This window comes from Schistocerca cancellata, unplaced genomic scaffold (assembly GCF_023864275.1).
Source record: "Schistocerca cancellata isolate TAMUIC-IGC-003103 unplaced genomic scaffold, iqSchCanc2.1 HiC_scaffold_1132, whole genome shotgun sequence".
Taxonomy (NCBI): Eukaryota; Metazoa; Arthropoda; class Insecta; order Orthoptera; family Acrididae; genus Schistocerca; species Schistocerca cancellata.
Window position 1 is genome coordinate 2,763,303 of NW_026047131.1, and position 25,813 is coordinate 2,789,115.

The 25,813-nt window shown below is 46.0% G+C and overlaps 1 protein-coding gene across 1 annotated transcript in view; it reads left to right on the top strand.

Annotated features, from left to right (window-relative positions):
- Nucleotides 1–431: 431 nt before the first annotated feature.
- Nucleotides 432–25,813, top strand: part of LOC126159397 (peroxidase-like) — a 356,870-nt gene continuing 331,488 nt past the window's right edge. The window contains exon 1 of the mRNA XM_049916512.1: nucleotides 432–507. The gene's annotated coding sequence lies outside the window, so the exon portion shown is untranslated. The remainder of the gene's footprint in view (nucleotides 508–25,813) is intronic.

Sequence of the window (25,813 nt, forward strand, 5' to 3'; positions counted from 1 at the left end):
CGGGCGCTGATAACCACGCAGTTGAGCGCCCCACAAACCAAACATCGTCATCATCATCATCATATTTGAGGCGAGGCCGTTCCGTGCTCCCTACGCAGCTGGTGGGGCGAGGACTGGCGGACTCACGCACGCAGGCTCCTCCCCGGATGGCGGTACGACTGAACTCCGAGCGGCGAGGTGGCAAAGGGTGATTTGTTTCTGCGGGGCGGGCGAGCATACCGGGGCGGTTCCAGGAAACCGGGGGCTTCCGGTGGCCGCTGTTGGGCGGCTGGGGTGCTCCACACAGCGGCCGCCGGACACGGTCGGGCTCCGTGAGTCACGCTCCACCCCCACCAGAGCCTTCCGCCGTTCCCCCCCACCCCCCCTCCCGGCCACGCCGAAGCGACGCGCGCGCGTTTATAAGCGGGGCCGCGTCGCCGGTCGCGCTCAGTGTTCGCCGCCCAACAGCCGAAGTGGAGGTCGCGGAAGGCTCCAGCTTCAAGGTCGAGCGGCCAGCGGTCATCAGAGGTAGGCGCGCCGGCTAACGCAGATCTGCAGGCGCCAAGCGATGTCTCTAACCTGTCCAGCGTTACCACGGCTCCGCATGTATTGTCGAGAACAAAAATCCGAGGAAATTTTTTTTTTTTTAATTGCGTTCTACACTGTGGTGGCTAAAGTCATAGGATATGTGCGGCAACTCGGCGTAGGCTCAACTCGGAAGTCCCCTGCAGAAATATTAAGCCATTCTGCCTCTGCAGCCTTCCACGATTGTTGGCGGTGCAGGATTTTCTGCATTAACTGATCCCTCGACAGTAACTTCGGTAGGATTCATGTCGGACCATCTGGGTTACCAAATTGTTGTTGTGGCCTTCAGTCCTGAGACTGGTTTGATGCAGCTCTCCATGCTCCTCTATCCTGTGCAAGCTTCATCATCTCCCAGTACCTACTGCAGCCTACATCCTTCTGAATCTGCTTAGTGTATTCATCTCTTGGTCTCCCTCTACAATTTTTACCCTCCACGCTGCCCTCCAATACTAAATTCGTGATCCCTTAATGCCTCAGAACATGTCCTACCAACCGATGCCTTCTTCTTGTCAAGTTGTGCCACAAACTTCTCTTCTCCCCAATTCTATTCAATACGTCCTCATTAGTTATGTGATCTACCCATCTTATCTTCAGCATTCTTCTGTAGCACCACATTTCGAAAGCTTCTATTCTCTTCTTGTCTAAACTATTTATCGTCCATGTTTCAAATCCATACATGGCTACACTCCATAAAAATACTTTCAGAAACGACTTCCTGACACTTAAATTTCTACTCGATGTTAACAAATTTCTCTTCTTCAGAAACGCTTTCCTAGCCATTGCCAGTCTACATTTTACATCCTCTCTACTTCGACCATCATCAGTTATTTTGCTTCCCACATAGCAAAACTGTTTACTACTTTAAGTGTCTCATTTCCTAATTTAATTCCCTCAGCATCACCCGACTTAATTGGACTACATTCCATTATCCTCGTTTTGCTTTTATTGATGTTCATCTTATACCCTCCTTTCATGAGACTATCCATTCCGTTCAACTGCTCTTCCAAGTCCCTTGCTATCTCTGACAGAATTACAATGTCATCGGCGAACCTCAAGTTTTTATTTCTTCTCCATGGATTTTAATACCTACTCCGAAATTTTCTTTTGTTTCCTTTACTGCTTGCTCAATATACAGATTGAATAACATCGGGGAGAGGCTACAACCCTGTCTCACTCCCTTCCCAACCACTGCTTCCCTTTCACGTCCCTCGGCTCTTATAACTGCCATCTGGTTTCTCTACAAATTGTAAATAGAATTTCGCTCCCTGTATTTTACCCCTGCCACCTTCAGAATTTTAAACAGAGTATTCCAGTCAACGTTGTCAAGAGCTTTCTGTAAGTCTACAAATGCTAGAAACGTAGGTTTGCCTTTCCTTGGTCTACAAAATTATTCGCTTGAATTGTCCAGAATGTTCTTCAAACCGTTCGCGACTTGGCGTATTGTGATCCACAAAAATTGTTTCGATGTTTGGAATGAATGGCTACAAATGGTAGCCAAACGTCTCCATATCCAGCCAATTATCGCTTCAGTTGTACCACAGCACCCAGTGTATTGGATATAAACACAGTGCACACCATTACGGAGCCGTCTCCTGCTTCGGCAGTGTCTTGTTGACAACCTGGGTCTGCGCTGCACTTGAGCCCTACCGTCAGGTCTTACCATCTGAAAACAGGAGTCATCGTACCAGACCACGGCTTTCCAGTCTAGCGTCCATCCGATATGGTCTCGAGCCCAGGTGAGTCGCCGCAGGTGATGTCGTGATGTGTAGCCCAATAACGCCAAATTTCCCTACACTCTCCTAGAGGGTAAAAAATGGTTCAAATGGCTCTGAGCACTATGGGACTTAACTTCTGAGGTCATCAGTCCTCTAGAACTTAGAACTACTTAAACCTAACTAACCTAAGCACATCACACTCGTCCATGCCCGAGGCAGGATTCGAACCTGCAACCGTAGCGGTCGCGCGGTTCCAAACTGTAGCGCCTAGAACCGATCGGCCACTCCAGCCGGCCCTAGCGGATACGTTCGTCGTAAGTTCCACATTGATCCCTGCGCTTAGCCGGCCGGTGTGGCCGTGCGGTTCTAAGCGCGTCAGTTTGGAACCGCGTGACGGCTACGGTCGCAGGTTCGACTCCTGCCTCGGGCATGGATGTGTATGATGTCCTTAGGTTAGTTAGGTTTAAGTAGTTCTAAGTTCTAGGGGACTGATGACCTCAGTAGTTAAGTCCCATAGTGCTCAGAGCCATTTGAACCATTTTTTGATCCCTGCGCTTATTCCACGCAGTGTTGCGTGTCTGTTAGCACTGACAACACTGCACAAACGCCGTTGTTCACGATGAGAGTCAATGCCTCAAGTGCCGTATTCTCGACAAGCTCTTGACACTATGGATCGTGGAATACTGAATTCCCTAACGATTTCCGCAGTGACCTATCCCATGCGTGTAGGCCCAATTAGGATTCCGCGTTCAAAGTCTGCTACTTCCCGTCGTGCTGCCATAATCAGTTCGGAAACCTTTTCGCATGAATCAGCTGAGTCCAAATGACAGCTCCGTGAATGCACCGCCATTTCATACCTTGTGTACAGGATGCTACAGCAATTTGTATATGTGCATGGCTTCTGTCACATCAGTGGAATTTTCTGTTCTCTTCACGGTTTCAAGAAAATAGCCACTGAGCTATAATTTACTTTCAAAAATTGTCCCATTTGAAGATATCCCTCGAAAGCGTCCACTGCTGGTTAATAAGAATTGGTCTAGTGTGAGTTGGACTGGCGCACTGAGAGTCCAGTACAAACATAATTATTTGTCTACAGACAGTTCATCCATCCCAGGAATCGAGAAACGCGACGGATTTTTTCCCTGTTATCGACGTTGATACGCGTAAGAAAATGGTTCTAATGGCTCTGAGCACTATGGGACTTAACATCGGTTGTCAGCAGTCCCCTAGAACTTAGAACTACTTTAACCTAACTAACCTAAGGACATCACACACATCCATGCCCGAGGCAGGATTCGAACCTGCGACCGTAGCGGTCGCGCGGTTCCAGACTGAAGCGCCTAGAACCGCTCGGCCACACCGGCCGGTGATACTGGCAAGATATCAGTCACAGGGATTCCAAAACTTTCAGGAATGTTTTAATTTCAAATTTGAAGTCGAATAACTAATGATAAAAGAAATATTTTTTCACGTCATATAATTCCAGATTAATAATTTTCGAATTTTTTTTTTTCCTTTACTTGTACTGAGAAATCTTGCTTTCATGGTTCTAGGTCAACGAGAAGTACGCTGTAGGTATTGACGAGTGAGTTTAGCAATATCAAAATGTGTGACATCAGTGGCCTTCCAGCCAATATTGTCAAAACGTTTCTCTAAATCTACAAATGCTAGAAATGTATGTTTACGTTTCTTCAACTTATCTTCTAAGGTATGCCATACGGTCAGTATAGTCTCGAGTATTCGTGCATGTCTCTGGAACCGAAACTTGGACAGGATTTGTGACTGGTGTAAAGAATGGCAGCTGACTCTAAATATAGATAAATGTAAATTAATGCAGATGAATAGGAAAAAGAATCCCGTAATGTTTGAATACTCTATTAGTAGTGTAGCGCTTGATACAGTCACGTCGATTAAATATTTGGGCGTAACATTGCAGAGCGATATGAAGTGGGACAAGCATGTAATGGCAGTTGTGTGGAGGACGGATAGTCGTCTTCGGTTCATTGGTAGAATTTTGGGAAGCTGTGGTTCATCTGTAAAAGAGACCGCTTATAAAACACTAATACGACCTATTCTTGAGTACTGTTCGAGCGTTTGGGATCCCTATCAGGTCGGATTGAGGGAGGACATAGAAGCAATTCAGACGGCGGGCTGCTAGATTTGTTACTGGTAGGTTTGATCATCACGCGAGTGTTACGGAAATGCTTCAGGAACTCGGGTGGGAGTCTCAGGAGGAAAGGAGGCGTTCTTTTCGTGAATCGCTACTGAGGAAGTTTAGAGAACCAGCATTTGAAGCTGACTGGAGTACAATTTCACTGCCGCCGAAAGACCACAAAGGTAAGATAAGAGAGATTAGGGCTCGAACAGAGGCATATAGGCAGTAATTTTTCCCTCGTTCTGTTTGGGAGTGGAACAGGGAGAGAAGATGCTAGTTGTGGTACGAGGTAACCTCCGCCACGCACCGTATGGTGGATTGCGGAGTATGTATGTAGATGTAGTAGATGTAGATGATATTCCCCGAGGTTGCCTCCTACCAGTTTTTCCATTTTCCTGCAAATATATTTACCTTCAACTACTGTATAACCTCGACGTTCTGCAATATCCGCGGTGGATTTCAAAAACTTTTTTTTTCTGCTGTATAGGATTCGAAATTCGTGTAGAGGTCGGCGATCATTACGTAAACTGACAATCGTAATTTGTCAGCATCGCACCGTCTTTATCCTTCCTCATGAACTGTTTCGGTCACAGCCATCGTGAAATCAAAATGAAAACAGAGTCAGCAGATACAAGCTGTCTCGTCAACTACAGAAATGGATGGTGGTGATGGTGGTACACTTGTCACTGTAAGGTGCTGTTGTTGACCAGAGACCTTGTACCCAATCTTGATTTCATTCTGATCAGATTTTTTAAATCCAGATCCACAGTAGCCATAAATTTCTTACTTGTCTGTATTGCGGCTGAACTGTTTAATTTTAGTTTTCTTCTGCGGCAGTGCATAATTTACGCTTTAGACTGTTTTTAAGTACCATTCTGTGATGACACATATGGACTTGTTTCAATGTAGTGTGTGTTTTATATGAAGCACATTTGAGTATACCATTCAAACATTCCAAATAACGAAACTTACTGGCAGATTAAAACTGTATGCCGGATCGAGACACGAACTCGGAACCTTTGCCTTTCACGGGCAAGTGCTCTACCAACTGAGCTGCCCAAGCACCACTCACGACCCGCCCTCACAGCTTCAGTTCCGCCAGCACTTGCCGTAAAAGGCAAAGGTCCCGCGTTCGAGTCTCGGTCCGGCACACAGTTTTAATCTTCCAGGAAGTTTCATTTCAGCGCGCACTCCGCTGCAGAGTGAAAATTTCATTCTGGGTTCCAACTAACATCACTATCGTTACCAGTTTAAAAATCACATATTGTGCAAAAACACGTTGCGCACAGTCTACGTAGAAGATAGACTGAACAACGAGTTACGTCAACAGTTTCAACATATGATGCATGAAGTAATGTATGTAATAATACATAAACTGCGATCCAAAGAAGTGCTGTGGTCAGCCACCGTTTTTCCTCGACAGCTTATCAACAGTGACTTTTTTTTTTGGAGTTGTCTAACGGGAGTTTTGATTTTTCAAGCTTTTTCTCCCAATTTATCTAAATCCTAAAGGATCACAGTTGCGCCCTTTGACACGCCAAACGCTTAACCCTATTTAAGTCAGTTTATTACATCTCCACGTATAAATCGCAACGAGCAGCGTCGGCAGCAGATCTAGATCTCCCACTTCTTGAGCTCTATTGGTTCCAAACTCCATAGAAGTGTGCACGGGTCCACACATTACGTGAACTTATGGGTCCTTTTTATAAATCCCACAAGCGTGACCTTCGTTCCTGTAAAAAAAAAAAAAAAAAAAAAAAAAAAAAAAAAGCACTCCGTCTTTAGGCCACAAGTGGCCCCCTCGGGACCATCCGACCGCCGTGTCATCCTCAGTGGAGGATGTGGGTAGGAGGGGCGTGGGGTCAGCACACCGCTCTCCCGGTCGTTATGATGGTTTTCTTTGACCGGAGCCGCTACTACTCGGTCGAGTAGCTCCTCAATTGGCATCACGAGGCTGAGTGCACCTCGAAAAATGGCAACAGCGCATGGCGGCCTGGATGGTCACCCATCCAAGTGCCGACCACGCCCGACAGCGCTTAACTTCGGTGATCTCACGAGAACCTGTGTATCCAATGCGGCAAGGCCGTTGCTTTCGTTCTTATAAAGTTGACATCAAAAGCCCAGTTTCGTTTGTATGCAACTAAAAACGTCTTCAGTCAAAATATTTTGGTATATTTTCGACCCGCTAATTTCTTTGCGTCGATAGTAATTCTTGGGCAACTTATTCGTTTCTAAACTCACAACTTTACACCCTGGAGAACATTTTAAGCACTGATATTCCTTTTCATCAAAAGATTTTGTGACGGTCTGATACGATCTTCCGATTTCATTCCAACCCGTTTTCCCCAGTTCATTCATCTCTAAATATCTTGTACGACTGTGGTAGTTTTCCACAACGAACTTCACTCTAATTGTTTACGATTTTCAGTGAAACTTCTTTTGATCTCCAGTTTTTAGAGTTGTTTGATGTATACTGAATTTTATCCAGTTTTAACATCACTCCATCCCCGTTACCTCGGTCCTCATTCGCCACTAATCTGTCTGTACCTATCGTATGTAGATATCTCAAATAAGTTACTATCGTTTCAACATACAGTAAGGTTCTCAAATGGTAATATACTCAGAGGGCATATTTACTTTTGAAAACTCCCAAGAAATCGAAATGTGGAAGCGGTTGCGTCCTTATGTGCAGTATTTTTCTCTTGGCGCTGTTCATCGAGTATCGACCATATAGACGTCTTGGAGATCGCAATAATATTTCACGAAAGTCTGCGCTATACTTTTCACACAAAGAATTTTTAAGGATAAAAGGAAATAAGAAAGTTTAAGGGTTTAGAGTCATGTTGACTACGAGACCATTAGAAGATACATGAAACAAAAAGCACTCACCCGAATCCGATATTTACATGGCAACAGAGGTGACGGAACTCCAGTCTCGAGCCGTACCCCTTATATTCGGCAACACCGCGTGCCACGTTTGTAGCAAGTCCCACTGGAAACATTAACGCACAGTTCTTCGATTTTCAGACGCACTCGATCGAACAAGTGGTTTGTAAGGTACTACGTCATTTCCTTAAGTTTCTTGCCACGTATCTCGTCATAGCAACTGGTTTACTACATTTAGTTTTATGTGGTCATTCCACTTCAGGTCGCTTTGGACTGTTACATCTAGGTATCTTACGGTATTTGCTGCTAACAGTGCTTTATCGCCTACAGAGTAATCGATTATTAATGGATCTCTTCACCTATTCATGCGCAATAGGTAACATTTATTTTCGTTCGAGGACCACTGCCGGAGCCCGTATGATCAATCGTCCACAGGTATTCCAGCATTTCGATACAGCCTTAATATCTACTCTGTAGGAATCAGCATGGGTTTCGAAAAAGACGATCGTGTGAAACCCAGCTCGCGCTATTCGTCCACGAGACTCAGAGGGCCATAGACACGGGTTCCCAGGTAGATGCCGTGTTTCTTGACTTCCGCAAGGCGTTCGATACAGTTCCCCACAGTCGTTTAATGAACAAAGTAAGAGCATGTGGACTATCAGACCAATTGTGTGATTGGATTGAAGAGTTCCTAGATAACATAACGCAGCATGTCATTCTTCCAAAGTAAGAGTCATTTCAGGTGTGCCGCAGGGGAGTGTCGTAGGACCGTTGCTATTCACAATATACATAAATGACCTTGTGGATGACATCGGAAGTTCACTGAGGCTTTTTGCGGATGATGCTGTGGTATATCGAGAGGTTTTAACAATGGAAAAATGTACTGAAATGCAGGAGGATCTGCAGCGAATTGACGCATGGTGCAGGGAATGGCAGTTGAATCTCAATGTAGACAAGTGTAATGTGCTGCGAATACATAGAAAGAAAGCCCGCATCTCGTGGTCGTGCGGTAGCGTTCTCGCTTCCCACGCCGGGGTTCCCGGGTTCGATTCCCGGCGGGGTCAGAGATTTTCTCTGCCTCGTGATGGCTGGGTGTTGTGTGCTGTCCTTAGGTTAGTTAGGTTTAAGTAGTTCTAAGTTCTAGGGGACTTATGACCACAGCAGTTGAGTCCCATAGTGCTCAGAGCCATTTGAACCATTTTGAACATAGAAAGAAAGAAAGATCATTTATCTACAATATAGCAGGTCAGCAACTGGAAGCAGTTAATTCCATAAATTATCTGGGAATACGCATTAGGAGTGATTTAAAATGGAATGATCATATACAGTTGATCGTCAGTAAAGCAGATGCCAGACTGAGATTCATTGGAAGAATCCTAAGGAAATGCAATCCGAAAACAAAGGAAGTAGGTTGCAGTACGCTTGTTCGCCCACTGCTTGAATACTGCTCAGCATTGTGGGATCCGTACCAGATAAGATTGATAGAAGAGAGAGAGAAGATCCAACGGAGAGCAGCGCGCTTCGTTACAGGATCATTTAGTAATCGCGAAAGCGTTACGGAGATGATAGATAAATTCCAGTGGAAGACTGCAGGAGAGACGCTCAGTAGCTCGGTACGGGCTTTTGTTGAAGTTTCAAGAACATACCTTCACCGAGGAGTCAAGCAGTATATTGCTCCCTCCTACGTATATCTCGCGAAGAGACCATGAGGAAAAAATCAGAGAGAGTAGAGCCCACACAGAGGCATGCCGACAATTCTTCTTTCCACGAACAAAACGAGACTGGAATATGATGATGATGATGATGATGTTTGGTTTGTGGGGCGCTCAACTGCGTGGTTATCAGCGTCCGTACAATTACCCAATCTTTGCTCAGTCCAATTTCGCCACTTTTCTGGATGATGATGAAATGATGAGGACAACACAAACACCCAGTCATCTCGAGGCAGGTGAAAATCCCTGACCCCGCCGGGAATCGAACCCGGGACCCCGGGCTCGGGAAGCGAGAACGCTACCGCGAGACCACGAGCGGCGGACGAGAGACTGGAATAGTAGGAAGATGATCCGTTAGAGGTACTCCGCCACACACCGTCAGGTGGCTTGCGGAATATGGATGTAGATGTAGATGTAGATATAGATGTAGATGTATAATATATGAAGGCGCTCAATAAGTAATACAACACACCACTCTACTGGTCGACGTCTGAACCAATGCCTTCCCATCGTCCACTTGCTACCTCAAACTGAGTGCATACTTCATTGGTCCAAGGAGATGGATGCCTAAAAGTGCGAATTACTGGCTGTAGCGTGGATGTGGAAGAACAGTCCATTACGGTTCTGTGAACTGCTCGGATGCGCCGATTTACATGAGGCCTTGCATTGCCATGGAGAAAGAGAAATTGAGCAGCGAGGTATTCGATTGTGATCCGTCGATCACCTCGAATGAGACTGTCCGCACATTCCAACATTGCAAGAGTCACAGCTGTGTGCTTCGCCCAACGATTCACCGTGCTTTTGTTCACTGCCAGGTCTCGGCAGACCTTCTGCAGATGCATGTGAATATCTGCGATGCTCTGCAAAAGAAACTCAGTGGCAGCTGGGACGCCATTTTGACGATTACGTATGGCGCCGCCAACTATTGGAAGTTCATGAAACTATAGGAGCTGAAGCAGGAATATGCCACTATGTCCCATACAAAATTCCTCATTTTTTTTCAACCAAAAAGTGTTACATTAATTACTGCACGCCCCTCGTACTTTTCGAAGTCCCCTCGTTTACTGTATACAGTCCTTTGGGGTACTGGCGAAACCTTAACAGCTGTCGATTTCGTATCAGTAAAAAGAACGAGTTGAGTCCTGTCTGAAAACAGATCCTGAATCAACATGGGCGCCGTTGCCTGGTACGCTCTGGGTTTCATCGATGAACAAAGTGAGCTGAGTTATGGAACTTTTTGAGGAAACCATGAGGAGTTTTCAAGAAGGGTCGTCGAGCAGATGCGCAAAACTGTAGGCCTATATCTCTGACATCGATGTGTTGTAGAATTTTAGAATATGTTTTTTGCTCGCGGATCATGTCGTTTTTGGAAACCCAGGATCTACTCTGTAAGAATCAACATGGAATCCGGAAACAGCGATCGTGTGAGACCCAACTCGCTTTATTTGTTCATGAGACCCAGAAAATATTAGATACAGGCTCCCAGGTAGATGCCATTTTCCTTGACTTCCGGAAGGCGTTCGTTACAGTTCCGCACTGTCGCCTGATAAACAAAGTAAGAGCCTACGGAATATCAGACCAGCAGTGTGGCTGGATTGAAGAGTTTTTAGCAAACAGAGCACAGCATGTTGTTCTCAATGGAGAGACGTCTACAGACGTTAAAGTAACCTGTGGCGTGCCACAGGGGAGTGTTATGGGACCATTGCTTTTCACAATATATATATAAATGACCTACTAGATAGTGTCGGAAGTTCCATGCGGCTTTTAGCGGATGGTGCTGTAGTATACAGAGAAGTTGCAGCATTAAAAAATTGCAGCGAAATGCAGGAAGATCTGCAGCGGATAGGCACTTGGTGCTGGGAGTGGCAACTCACCCTTAACATAGACAAATGTAATGTATTGCGAATACATAAAAAGAAGGATCCTTTATTGTACGATTATATGATAGCGGAACAAACACCGGTAGCAGTTACTTCTGTAAAATATCTGGGAGTATGCGTACTGAACGATTAAAAGTGGAATGATCATATAAAATTAATTGTTGGTAAGGCGGGTGCCAGGTTGAGATTCAATGGGAGGAGTCCTTAGGAAATGTAGTCCATCAACAAAGGAGGTGGCTTAGAAAACCCTCGTTCGACCTATACATGCGTATTGCTGATCAGTGTGGGATCCGTACCAGGTCGGGTTGACAGAGGAGATAGAGAAGATCCAAAGAAGAGCGTCGCTTTTCGTCACAGGGTTATTTGGTAAGCGTGATAGCGTTACGGAGATGTTTAACAAACTCAAGTGGCAGACTCTGCAAGAAAGGCGCTCTGCATCGCGGTGTAGCTTGCTCGCCAGGTTTCGAGAGGGTGCGTTTCTGGATGAGGTATCGAATATATTGCTTCCCGCTACTTACACCTCCCGAGGAGATCACGAATGTAGAATTAGCGAGATTGGAGCGCGCTCGGAGGCTTTCCGGCAGTCGTTCTTCCCGCGAACCATAGGCGACTGAGAGGTAATGACAGTGGCACGTAAAGTGCCCTCCGCCACACACAATTGGGTGGCTTGCGGAGTATAAATGTAGGTGTAGATATAGAACCAGTGAAGTGTTTCGTTCGACAGCCGGACAAAAAAGTTATTAAGCAGATGGTGATGATGTTTTGGCTCATCAGTTTATGTTCGCTTGTTATCAGTTCCCTTTCCATCGTAATGCTGTCTGAACAAGTTTTAGACAAAGGTACTGGGGGGGGGGGGGTCAAAAACGCGGAAACACTAGAAAAACAACAGAGTACCATACCTAAAACTGTGTGTAGGGGAGAAATTATTCAGAATAACTTCTAGTCGTCTCGGGTCCTGTATGGTGTTCAAGGGAAATCTTATACCATTCTTCCAGCAAAATAGTCATAATTTTAGGTAACATTGATGGAGATGGATAGCGGTCATACAGCCTTCGGCGAAAGTAGACCTCGGTCTCAGTAATGTTGAGATCTGATAACTGTGGCAGGCAGACGCCATGCGGCAGTTCATCCCGGAGCTCACTGTGAGTCAGTTCGTAAGGGCGACCTGGAGAGAGAACATTCAAATTAAAATAGTTTGTTATACATGTCGTTAAAAGTAGTATTTCGAGTGATATTGACGAATGAGGATTCTCGACTTACTGTGTAACCGGACGCATTAATCAGAATGCCTTCTTTCACAGTCGTTTGCAGTGTTTTGTGGAGTCTTACAGACTCCACTACTTCCGTGGAAAATTATTTGCAATCCTAAATTTCCCTTTGCCTTTTATTTCGATGTATTTGCAGTGTAAGTAACTTAAAGATTCCAGAATGAGATTTTCGCTCCGCAACGGAGTGTGCGCTAATATGAAACTTCCTGGCAGATTACAACCTTGTGCCGGACCGAGAATCGAACGCGGGACCTTTGCCTTTCGCGGGCAAGTGCTCTACCATTTGAGCTACCCAAGCACGACTCACGCCCCGTCGTCACAGCCCTACTTCTGCCAGTACCTCGTCTCCTACATTCACAGAAGCTCTCCTGCGAACCTTGCAGAACCAGTACTCCTGAAAGAAAGGATATTGAGAAAGGCAAAGGTACCGAGTTCGAGTCCGGCACACAGTTTTAATCTGCCAGGAAGTTTCATATCAGCGCACACTACGCTGAGGAGTGAAAATCTCATTCTGGAAACATCCTTCAGGCTGTGGCTAAGGCATGTCTCCGCAATATCCTTTCCTTCAGGAGTGCTAGTTCTGCAAAGTTCGCAGGAGAGCTTCTGTAAAGTTTGGAAGGTAGGAGACGAGGTACTGGCAGAATTAAAGCTGTGAGCAGGGGACGTGAGTCGTGTTTGGGTAGCTAAGATGGTAGAGCATTGCCCGTGAAAGGCAAAGGTCCCGAGTTCGAGTCTCGGTCCGGCACACAGCTTTAATCTGCCAGGAAGTTTCATAACTTAAAGATTGTAAGAGTTTCGAACCCACGATCCACGTATTAGCTTTCTGAACTCTTACCGATACGCCAAACGCTGCCTACAAACAATAAAAACTATCGATCGTGAAGGAATTATCCGAATGAGACGTAAATCGGTAGATGTGCAGACAAAGAAATGATTAAAATTTCAAAAAATTGCACGATTTATTCAAGAGAGAGAGAGCTTGAAAAACTGAGCTAGTCAATAAATCGTTGGTCCATTTCTGGCCCTTATGCAAGCTGTTATTTGCCTGAGCATTGACTGAGTCATTCGATGTCATCCTGAGGGACATCGTGCCACACGCAGTCCAACTTGTGCGTTGTATCGTCCAAATCCCGAGCTTGGTGATGCATCCTGTCCATAACGATCGAAACATTTTCAGCCCAAGACAGATCCGGCCGCCTTTCTGGATTACGTAGGGTTTGCCAATCACGAAGACAAGCAGTAGGAACTTTTGTGTGCGGGCGGGCAGTATCTTGCTAAAATGTAATCGCAGGGTATCTTGCCATGAGGGGCAGCAAAACGGGGCGTAGAATATAGTCGACCAATGTGCTGCAAGGGTGCCGCAGAGGACAACCAAAGGTGTCAAACTACGAAACGGTTGTCGGGTCTTACGGCGCGCGACAGAGGTTGGTCGCCTATTACATGCCCCGACAACCAGGAGTGATTTGTCTGGACTACCATTTCTCTTAATAGCGAGACCTCTTTGGCTGTCGTCCGCGGCACCGCTACAGCACGCGGATGATATTCACACCCCATTTGTTGCCCTTCATGGCAAGGTACCCTGGGCTTACACTTCAGCAAGATAATGCCCGTCCCGAGACAGCGAGAGTTCCTACTCTTTGTCTCCGTGCTTGCGAACCCCCCCCCCCCCCCTTAGCCGACAAGGTCGACGGATCTCTCCCCAGTTGAGAACCTTTAGAGCCTTATGGATAATGCCCTGCTACCTGCTCCAGATTTCGACGACCTAACTCACCATTTGAATTTGGCGCGATAACACTCAGGAGGGGATCCAATACCTCTGTGGATCATAGCCAAACCGAGTAACTGCTTGCATAAGAGCCAGAGGTACAGCAACGCGTTATTGACTTGCTCAATTTGTGAAGGTTCTCCTAAATTGTTGATCTGCACATGTACATCACATCTACCGATTTGCGTCCGTTTCAGATAATTCCTTTGTAGTGAACAGCTTTTTTCTTTTGTCGCAGAGTTACAATTTTATTCTATAATCTTGGCAATCCCTTTTCTGTCACTTTCATTTGTGGCCAAGCCTTGAGTATGTCATAAATTTCGAGGAAATCTTTGATGGCGAGTAGACGCGGTCGTCTTGTTATTCTTAGTGGTGGGTCGACTGCGAGGAACACCTTTGTAATGGGCGTTTCGCATATTATAACTTCTTACAGCAACCCAAGTTTTTCTCTTCAAACAACTTTAGTATCTGCTACACTACTGGCAATTAAAATTGCTGCACCACGAAGATGACGTGCCACAGACGCGAAATTTAACCGACAGAAAGAAAATCCTGTGATATGCAAATGATTAGCTTTTCAGACCATTCACACAAGGTTGGCGCCGGTGGTGACACCTACAACGTGCTGACGTGAGGAAAGTTTCCAACCGATTTCTCATACACAAACAGCAGTTGACCTGCGTTGGCTGCTGAAACGTTGTTGTGGTGCCTCGTGTAAGGAGGAGAAATGCCTACCATCACGTTTCCGACTTTGATAAAGGTCGGATTGTAGCCTATCGCGATTCCGGTTTATCGTATCGCGACATTGCTGCTCGCGTTGGTCGAGATCCAATGACTGTTAGCAGAATATGGAAACGGTGGGTTCAGGAGGGTAATACGGAACGCCGTGCTGGATCCCAGCGGCCTCGTATCACTAGCAGTCGAGATGACAGGCATCTTATCCGCACGGCTGTAACCGCTCGTGCAGCCACGTCTCAATCCCTGAGTCAACAGATGGGGACGTTTGCAAGAGAACAACCATCTGCACGAACAGTTCGACGACGTTTGCAGTAGTATGGACTATCAGCTCGGAGACCATGGCTGCGGTTACCCTTGACGCTGCATCACAGACAGGAGCGTCTGGATGCACGAATGGCAAAACGTCATTTTTTCGGATGAATCCGGGTTCTGTTTACAGCATCATGACGGTCGCATCCGTGTTTGGAGACATCGCGGTGAATGCACATTGGAAGCGTGTATTCGTCATCGCCATACTGGTGTATCACCCGGCGTGATGGTATGGGGTGCCATTGGTTACACGTCTCGGTCACCTCTTGTTCGCGTTGACGGTACTTTGAACAGTGGACGTTACATTTCAGATATGTTACGACCCGTCGCTCTCCCCTTCATTCGATCTCTGCGAAACGCTACGTTTCAGCAGGATAATGCACGACCGCATGTTGCAGGTCCTGTACGGGCCTTTCTAGATACAGAAAATGTTCGACTGCTGCCCTGGCCAGCATACTCTCCAGATCTCTCACCAACTGAAATCGTCTGGTCGATGGTGGCCGAGCAACTGGCTCGTCACAATACGCCAGTCACTACTCTTGATGAACTGTGGTATCGTGTTGAAGCTGCATGGGCAGCTGTACCTGTTCACGCCATCCAAGCTCCGTTTGACTCAATGCCCAGACGAATCAAGGCCGTTATTACGGCCAGAGGTGGTTGTTCAGGATACTGAAAATTGCGTGAAAATGTAATCACATGTCAGTCCTAGTATAATATATTTGTCCAATGAATACCCTTTTATCATCTGCATTTCGTCTTGGTGTAGCAATTTTGATGGCCAGTAGTGTAAGTTTCGGGCCAAGTTCTTATCAAGTCAAAATTGTAGTTTATTAGCTCTTTCGCCTTTTAGATTATGTTTGAGGACGTCCACTTCCCCTCCCCCGTCACCAATTCAGGCTGTTGACACCTTGAAACTGCTCGCAGGACGCAATCAGCGGAAAATGTTTCGTCGTTTTCCCAGGGACAGCACAGCAGCAAGGCATTATACAGCTTCTTGTCATAGTTTACACACCAGTCAACCCGTCTTCCGTCGTTACGACGCTTACTGCAGCTTCACTTGCGGCGCAAGCTCTCGTTATCTTCATCGCAAAGTGCGAAAGCGAACACTCTCCCCTCCCTCGGCAGCGCCTGCGCCTGCACTTTGGGACTGGAAGCCACAAACGGCGATAGCTGGACTATAACGTGTGGCGCTGCCGTCATCAGCGGCTCGACGCCCTGATAGAGGCTTACACAACATTCGTCACGCCGGGCCGATGCTCTGAACCGTGGCTGGCAGGGAGTGGAGCGGAGGAAAACACTGCCAACCAGGGCGTGGAGGGGGCCGCCACATGTGCTGACCGGCTGCTCGTCCCACTTTACTGCGGCCTTCCAAGGTCCCCGTCCATATAAACGTCATGTCTCTCCATTCGTCTAACCACCCGCTAGTGGGAGCTGGTTGAAAGACCTGGAATGTAATTTGGACGCCAGTTTCAGATACCTCTGATAAGCTCTAGCCCTCTTACTCGTCTCTAGTACAACAGGTCATACATTTTCAATTCTTATGGCGTTGTTGTTGTTGTTGTTGTTGTTGTTGTTATTGTCGGCTTCATTCCTGAGACTGCTTTGATGCAGCTCTCCATGCTGCTCTATCCTGTGCAAGCTTCTTCATCTCCCAGTGCCTACTGCAACTTACATCCTTCTGAATCTGTTTAGTATATTCATCTCTTGCTCTCCCTCTACGATTTTTACCCTCCACGCTGCCCTCCAGTGCTAAATTTGTGATCCCTTGATGTCTCAGAACATGTCCTACCAACTGGTACCTTCTTCTAGTCAAGTTGTGCCACAAACTCCTCTTCTCCCCAATTCGATCCAGTACCTCCTCATTAGTTATGTGATCTACCCATCTAATCTTCAGCATTCTTCTGTAGCACCACATTGAAAACTTCTATTCTCTTCTTGTCCAAACTATTTATCGTCCATGTTTCACTTCCATACATGGCTACACTCCATACAAATACTTTCAAAAACGACTTCCTCAACACTTAAATCTATACTCGGTGTTAACAAATTTCTATTCTTCAGAAACGCTTTCCTTGCCATTGCCAGTCTACATTTTATATCCTCTCTACTTCGATCATCATCAGTTATTTTGCTCCCCAAGTAGCAAAACTCCTTTACCACTTTAAGTGTCTCATTTCCTAATCTAATTCCCTCAGCATCACCCGACTTAATTCGACTACATTCCAATATCCTCGTCTTGCTTTTGTTGATGTTCATCTTATACCCTCCTTTCAAGACACTGTCCACTCCGTTCAACTGCTCTTCCAAGTCCTTTGCTGTCTCTGACAGAATTACAATGTCATCGGTGAACCTTAATGTATTTATTTCTTCTCCATGGATTTTAATACCTACTCCGAATTTTTCTTTTGTTTCCTTTACTGCTTGCTCAATACACAGATTGAATAACATCGGGGAGAGGCTACAACCATGTCTCACTCCCTTCCCAACTACTGCTTCCCTTTCATGTCCCTCCACTGTTATAACTGCCATCTGGTTCCTGTACAAATTGTAAATAGCCTTTCGCTCCCTATATTTTACGCCTGCCACCATCAGAATTTGAATGAGATTATTCCAGTCAACATTGTCAAATGGTTCAAATGGCTCTGAGCACTATGCGACTTAACATCTATGGTCATCAGTCCCCTACAACTGAGAACTACTTAATCCTAACTAACCTAAGGACATCACACACATCCATGCCCGAGGCAGGATTCGAACCTGCGACCGTAGCAGCCGCGCGGCTCCGGACTGAGCGCCTAGAACCGCTAGACCACCGCGGCCGGCCAACATTGTCAAAAGCTTTCTCTAAGTCTGCAAATGCTAGAAACATAGGTTTGCCTTTCCTTAATCTATTTTCTAAGATAGGTCGTAGGGTCAGTATTGCCTCACGTGCTCCAATATTTCTACGAAATTCAAACTGATCTTCGCCGAGGACGGCTTCTACTAGTTTTTCCATTCGTCTGTAATGAATTCGCGTTAGTATTTTGCAGCCGTGACTTATGAAACTGATAGTTCGGTAATTTTCACATCTGTCAACACCTGCTTTCTTTGGCATTGGAATAATTATATTCTTCTTGAAGTCTGAGGGTATTTCGCGTGTCTCATACATCCTGCTCACCAGATGGTAGAGTTTTGTCAGGACTGGCTCTCCCAAGGCCGTCAGTAGTTCTAATGGAATGTTGTCTACTCCCGGGGCCTTGTTTCGACGTAGGTCTTTCAGTGCTCTGTCAAACTCTTCACGCAGTATGGTATCTCCCATTTCATCTTCATCTACATCCTCTTCCATTTCCATTATATTGCCCTCAAGTATATCGCCCTTGTATAGACCCTCTATTTACTCCTTCCACCTTTCTGCTTTCCCTTCTTTGCTTAGAAGTGGGATTCCATCTCAGCTCTTCATATTCATACAAGTAGTTATCTTTTCTCCAAACATCTGTTTAATTTTGCTGTAGGCAGTATCTATCTTACCACTAGTGAGATGAACCTCTACTACCTTACATTTGTCCACTAGTCATGCCTGCTTAGCCATTTTGCACTTCCTGTCGATCTCATTTTTGAGAAGTTTGTATTCCTTTTTGCGAGCTTCATTTACTGCATTTTTATATTTTCTCCTTTCATGAATTAAATTCAATATTTCTTCTGTCACCCAAGGACTCCCTCTAGCCGTCGTCTTTTTACCTACTAGATCCTCTGCTGCCTTCACTGCTTCATCCCTCAAAGCTGCCCATTCTTCTTCTACTGTATTTCTTTCCCCCATTCTTGTCAATTGTTCCCTTATGTTCTCGCTGAAACTCTGGTTTAGTCAGTTTATCCAGGTCCCATCTCCTTAAATTCCCACCTTTTTGCAGTTTCTTCAGTTTTAATCTACAGTTCATGGCGTTATGGAAACTGAAATCCACTTTGCCCCATTTCGCATACAAATCTATATATTCACTATGGCCGAGTCTACTGCTCGTTGTATAGTGGCTAGCCTTGCTGCTTCTGAATCACAGGGTCCCGGTTTCGAGTCCCGGCCGGGTCGGACAATTTATCCGCCCGTGAACTGGGCGTTTGTGTTGTCCTCATCATCTCATCATCATCATCATCATCATCATCATCATCATCATCATCATCATCATCATTCGTGCGGGGGCGAGGCCCGAAAAGGACAAATTACGAACTTGTGCAGGCGCTGATGTCCACGATATTGAGCACCTCACAAACAAACAATCATCATCATTGTGGCTGAAAATGTGCATCACCGCATTAATTGGCAACCTCTTCAACTTCTAATAAAGTAAGTTACTCGTTCATGGTGACTTAATAAACACCAGCCTGATGGTGTTGAAACTTTCCTGTTTACGAAAACAGAATACGCTGGCTGACTAGTTGTCTGCCATGAATCCACACAGGGATGATGAGAAAATGTACAAAGAAGCTAGCACGATTTTCAGAACACCAATCAATCAAAATGACAGGCAGAATCGCGTTATTCATTTTGTCGCCAACCGTGTTCAACCCGCGATGAGGTCGTCTTCAGGGCAATTTACAGTATTTGGTCGCTCGCTGCAGATGTCACCCTGCCTGTGCACGGTTGGTAATGCGTATATGCGGTATAAACATGTTGAAACATCAAACACATTACCAACCGTGCACAGCCAGGGTGACATCTGCAGCGAACGACCAAACGGTGTAAATTGCCCTGAAGACGACCCCATCTCGGGTTGAAACCGGTTGGCGACAAAATAAATAACGCGATTCTGACTGTCATTTTGATTGATTGATTATAAGTAAGCCAATCGCTGCTATTTCCACGCAACGATGTTGTCTAAAAATTTCAGAACACCAGTGTGTAAGCTATACCGAGTTCCTTTCACAGAATCTTATTCTTTGCTTGTACACTTGAGTGGATGGCCACTATTATTACCAAATAAAAGCAAAACAGCAAAATATTTTGAATTACTGCCAACTGTTAGTTTATGTTTGTCTGTGATTATAGAGCAACTTCAAGCCTACCAACGAACATGACACGTTGTATACCGAAACAAAGGCAAGAAACGTAGAAAATACGCCGAAAAAACGGCATCAGTCGAACCCATGCAGTGACTTAAATATAAAAAGAACAAGCAAACCCACTGATGCGGTCGAAATTTTCGCTGCAACTAGTTTGGAACATAAATTAAACATAAGTGCTTCGCATATGGGGCCCACCATTCCGTATTATAACAACTTGTACATTTTCCTTACAGTCCAATTACCTCTCAATGAATACTGCACTCCAGTTTCAGAATGATGGAATATAGCAATTAATCGTCCTTTTCTTTTAGGTTTTATTAAACAAATCTAGATTTTCGTTAGTGCCTAGCCGTTATCAATGTGAAAAAAAACAAGTAGTACGTAGTCAGGATATAGTATAAAAAGTTACAACTCGTGGCATAGGCTTTACGCTCATACACTGAAAAGCCGAAGAAACTGGTACACCTGCCTAATATCGTGTAGGGCCCCTGCGAGCACGCAGAAGTGCCGCAAAACGACGTGCCATGAACTCGACTAACGGCTGAGGTAGTGATGGAGGGTACTGAAACCATGAATCCTGCTGGGCTGTCCATAAATCCGTAAGAGTACGAAGGGGTGGAAATCTCTTCCGAACAACACATGTCAAGGCATCCCAGATATGCTCAATAATGTCGACGTCTGGGGAGTTTGGTGGCCAGTGGGAGTGTTTAACTAAGAAGAGTGCTTCTGGAGCCACTCTGTAGCAATTCTGTACGTGTGGGGTGGGATTGTTCTACTGGATTTGCCCAAGTCCGTCGGAATGCACAATGGACATGAACGGATGCAGGTGATTAGATACGATGGCCGGCCGGTGTGGCCGAGCGGTTCTAGGCGCTTCAGTCTGGAACCGCGCGACCGCTACGGTCGCAGGTTCGAATCGTGCCTCGGGCATGGATGTGTGTGATGTCCTTAGGTTAGTTAGATTTAAGCAGTTCTAAGTTCTAGGGGACTGATGAACTCCGATGTTAAGTCCCATAGTTCCCAGAGCCATTTGAGCCATTAGACACGATGCTTACCTAGTCTCACCTGTCAGGATCGTATCTAGACGTATCAGGAGTCCCATGTCACTCCAACCCATTCCAACTGCAAACGCCCCACACCTTCACAGAGCCTCCATCAGCTTGAACAGTCACCTGTTCACATGCAAGGACCATGGACTCGTGATGTTGTCTCGATACCCATGCACGTCCATCCAGTCGATAGAATGAAACCAGACTCGTCCGACGAGGCAACACGTTTCCAGTCATCAACAGTCCAATGTGTCAACAGTGTTGACGGGTCCAGGCGAGGCGTAAAGGTTTGTATGGTGCAGTCAAAGGATACACGAGTGGACCTTCTGCTTCGAAAGCCCATATTTAGTTGAATGGTTCGCACGCTGACACTTATTGATGACCGAGCACTGAAATCTGCAGCAATTTGCGGAAAGGTTGTGTTGTGAATTGGCAGGAGCCAATTCACGGACTTTGGAGGAAGCCGAAAGGCACGCGTTTAAGCTCACGCAGGCTGGCGTGAGGTCTGGAACAGGTCAGAGAAATAGCAAAACAGGAGGTAACTGGTAAAATACTTAACTTTAATCCACAATTGATGAACATCTCTCTTGACTGTACATTAATAACAATCTCAATATAAACTGGTAATGGCGCCTTGCTAGGTCGTAGCAAATGACGTAGCTGAATGCTATGCTAACTATCGTCTCGGCAAATGAGAGCGTAATTGTCAGTGTAGCTTCGCTAGCAAAGTCGGCTGTACAACTGGGGCGAGTGCTAGGAAGTGTCTCTAGACCTGCCGTGTGGCGGCGCTCGGTCTGCAATCACTGATAGTGGCGACAGGCGGGTCCGACGTATACTAGCGGATCGCGGCCGATTTAAAGGCTACCACCTAGCAAGTGTGGTGTCTGGCGGTGACACCACAGGTTGCACTTCTGTCACATTGAACGACTCTCTTCAATCGTCATTGGTCCCGTTCTTGCATGATATTTTTTCGGCCGCAGTGATGTAGGAGATCTAATGTCTTACTAGATTCCTGATATTCACTGTACACTCGTGAAATAGTCGTAAGGGAAAATTCCAACTTCATCACTACCTCGGAGTAGCTGTGTCCAATCGCTCGTGCGCTGACTGTAACACCACGTTCAATCTCACTTACATCTTGATAACGTGCCCTTCTAGCAGCGGGAACCGATCTAACAACTGCGGCAGACACTTGTCTCATATAGGCGTTGCCGACCGCAACGCTGTACTCTGCCTGTTTACGTATCTCTGTATTTGAATACGCGTGCCTATATCAGTTTCTTTGGCGCTTCAGTGTATTTTTACAGCAAGATATGTTTTAAAAAATGTTGAAGACACGTAATTACACGTGGAGGACGAATTGAAATGGAACTGGTTGTCAGGGTCGAGCTGTACGAGGTTTCTTTGGGAATGAGTAAGGATGGAGTTGGCAGGAAGTGCTGGGATGTGGCCCTTGACCTAGTTTCTCAGCCTTGTGTACAGACACTACATCGTGGAGAGTGCCAACCCTGGACTGCTGGTCGTAGCTGAAGATGCGTCCTCAGAGCAGGTTCCCTCCTTTTCGGGCTCTGAACTGCGGAAGCTGTGAAGTAAGGACATTTATTTTGTAGACTTATAGAGCCGCACGCCGTGCACAACACTGCTCTGCGGCCAGCTCATGAATTATTCATCCGCAGATCTGGTCATCCGCCGTCCACATCTGTTCGCCACGTCAGGCAAGAGGAGCGGGAGGCACACATTTGCATAGCAGCCCAACGCCCGGCCCGTGCTGTTGTTGTTGCTGTTGTCGACTCTGCGGCTGGCACTGCGCCAGTCTACTGTCTGACCAAAAGGGGCACACGTGTCCCACAGCGATACCACGGTACACGGAAACTCGCTTCTCGCCTTTAAACTTGGTTGTACTTGGATGATATCACACAGTTGTCCGCTCCAGGTAGCTCAGTGGTTTGGCGGAAAATAGATCGGTCCAGTAATCTGTGTTGCACAAATTTCTGACCTGGTTCCATGACGAGCTCAGTTTCTTCATGTAGATGTTTGGGATTTTGAGAAAGCAAGTATCCATTGTAGTAGGTTCTTCGATCAATACAGCCGTGCATCATCAGAAGAAAAAAGAATTTCAGGAGCAACATTTCCATCATGCGCACAATGCAGCATTACGTCTCGGTACAGAAATGCAACAACAGTACTTGAATTTTATTTTAAATTTATGCTCGACATCTCTAATGTGTTTGATATTCCGTACGCGCGTATGTTGATGATGATGATGATGATGATGTTTGGTTTGTGGGGCGCTCAACTGCGTGGTTATCAGCGCCCGTACAATTTCCCAACCTTTGCTCAGTCCAATTTCGCCACTTTCCTGGATGATGATGAAATGAGGAGTACAACACAAACACCCAGTCATCTCGAGGCAGGTGAAAATCCCTGACCCCGCCGGGAATCGAACCCGGGACCCCGTGCTCGGGAAGCGAGAACGCTACCGCGAGACCACGAGCGGCGGACGCGCGTATGTTGTTCATTAGGCGGCAGTTCTTAACAATAGGGACGTACATAGCCCGACTATCAGTTCACACTTCGTGCGCGACTGTATTGTGGTCTGCCTAGCTGCCAGGGGAACATCTGTTCGCTTTCCATCCCACTGATGTCATTCCTCCAGTTATGACAGGAAAAAACGCTTACTATCAATGAGGCATTTTTACTGCTCTTTTGCACAGAGCTTCTCAGCACGCCACGTATATTTGCTTCAAGTGCACCGTTACAACGTTTTAAGCAACGTCGAGCCGTGAACACCTGTTGATGGGTGAATGAGTATAGTGTCGGCGATGCCGTGTAGCGTGGTAGAGTCTGAAACGACTCCTTGTTTGCTAATTATCGATCTTTCATATCCAGTGGTTTTGAGTACATCACTGAATAGCATACACACATGTGAAGTCTCCGCTATTTTGGCTCCCAGGTGCCTCAAAAACAAACGCAGGCCTCAGTGTCATCTGTTTGTTTCCAGAGCGCAGCTGGTCCTTCTCTTCAACCCCGCTACACACCAGCGATTTAGCAAGGAATTTAAGATACTCTTATGAACATCACTCAGTTGCAAAGTTCTGCTATACAAAGTGAAGTGGCTATTTATGTCCGCATGCCGACTATTACTTGAAAAAAGCCGGCCGGTGTGGCCGTGCAGTTCTAAGCGCTTCAGTCTGGAACCGCATGACCACTACGGTCGCAGGTTCGAATCCTGCCTCGGGCATGGATGTGTGTAATGTCCTTAGGTTAGTTAGGTTTAAGTACTTCTGGGTTCTAGGGGACTGATGACCACAGATGTTAAGTCCCATAGTGCTCAGAGCCATTTGAACCATTTTGAACTTGAAAAAAAAAAATACTTTCAACTGAATTCGGCGATGTGCCTTTTACAAGTGCTTCCTGCTATCCCCCTAATTCTACGAAGTGGTCCTGTGTGGATGCATCCAACAGACACAGGGTGACTTTGTAAAATTAAGGGGATATGAGTAAGCACTTCTAAACGGCAAATTGACGAATTCAGTCTGTAGAATGTTGAAAATTTCGAGACAGCACTTTCCAGGAGGAGTCGGACAACATATTACTTCTCTCACTTTCAGTATTTCAATAAATTAGTTAACGTTTTCACGCTCATCTTAAATATTTGAGTAAAGGAATGTTCGAGCCTCCTTCAATGTACTAGTTTCTGAGACATTTCAAGATCGGTTTCAGTATTTCAGTAAATTAGTTTTCGAGACATTTTCAGGATCATCTTAAATATTTCAGTAAAGGAATATTCGAGCGTCCCTCATTTTGATCTTCTATGTTTCAGTAAACTCGCCTTCGAGCCTTTTCCAAATTCGTCTTCATTATTTCAATAAACTAATGTATAACTATTTCTTAGGTCCACCTACAGATGGGACATGCAGAAGTTAGATATTTACACTACTGGCCATTAAAATTGCTACACCACGAAGGTGACGTGCTACAGACGCCAAATTTAACCGACAGGAAGAAGATGCTGTGATATGCAAATCATTAGCTTTTCAGAGCAGTTACACAAGGTTGGCGCCGGTGGTACCATCACGTTTCCGACTATGATAAAGGTCGGGTTGTAGCCTATCGCGACTGCAGTTTATCGTATCGCGACATGGCTGCTCGCGTTGGTCGAGATCCAATGACTGTTAGCAGAATATGGAAGCGGTGGGTTCAGGAGGGTAATACGGAACGCCGTGCTGGATCCCAACGGCCTCGTATCACTAGCAGTCGAGATGACAGGCATCTTATCCGCACGGCTGTAACGGATCGTGCAGCCACGTCTCGATCCCTGAGTCAACAGATGGGGCGTTTGCAAGACAACAACCATCTGCACGAACAGTTCGACGACGTTTGCAGCAGCACGGACTATCAGCTCGGAGACCGTGGCTGCAGTTACCCTTGACGACGAACCTGGGTGCACGAATGGCAAAATGTCATTTTTTCGGATGAATCCAGGTTCTGTTTACAGCATCATGATGGTCGCATCCGTGTTGGCGACATCGCGGTGAACGCACATTGGAAGCGTGTATTCGTCATCGGCATACTGGAGTATCACCCGGCGTCATGGTATGGGGTGCCATTGGTTACACGTCTCGGTCACCTCTTGTTCGCATTGGCGGGACTTTGAACAGTGGACGTTACATTTCAGATGTGTTACGACCCGTGGCTCTACCCTTCATTCGATCCCTACAAAACCCTACATTTCAGC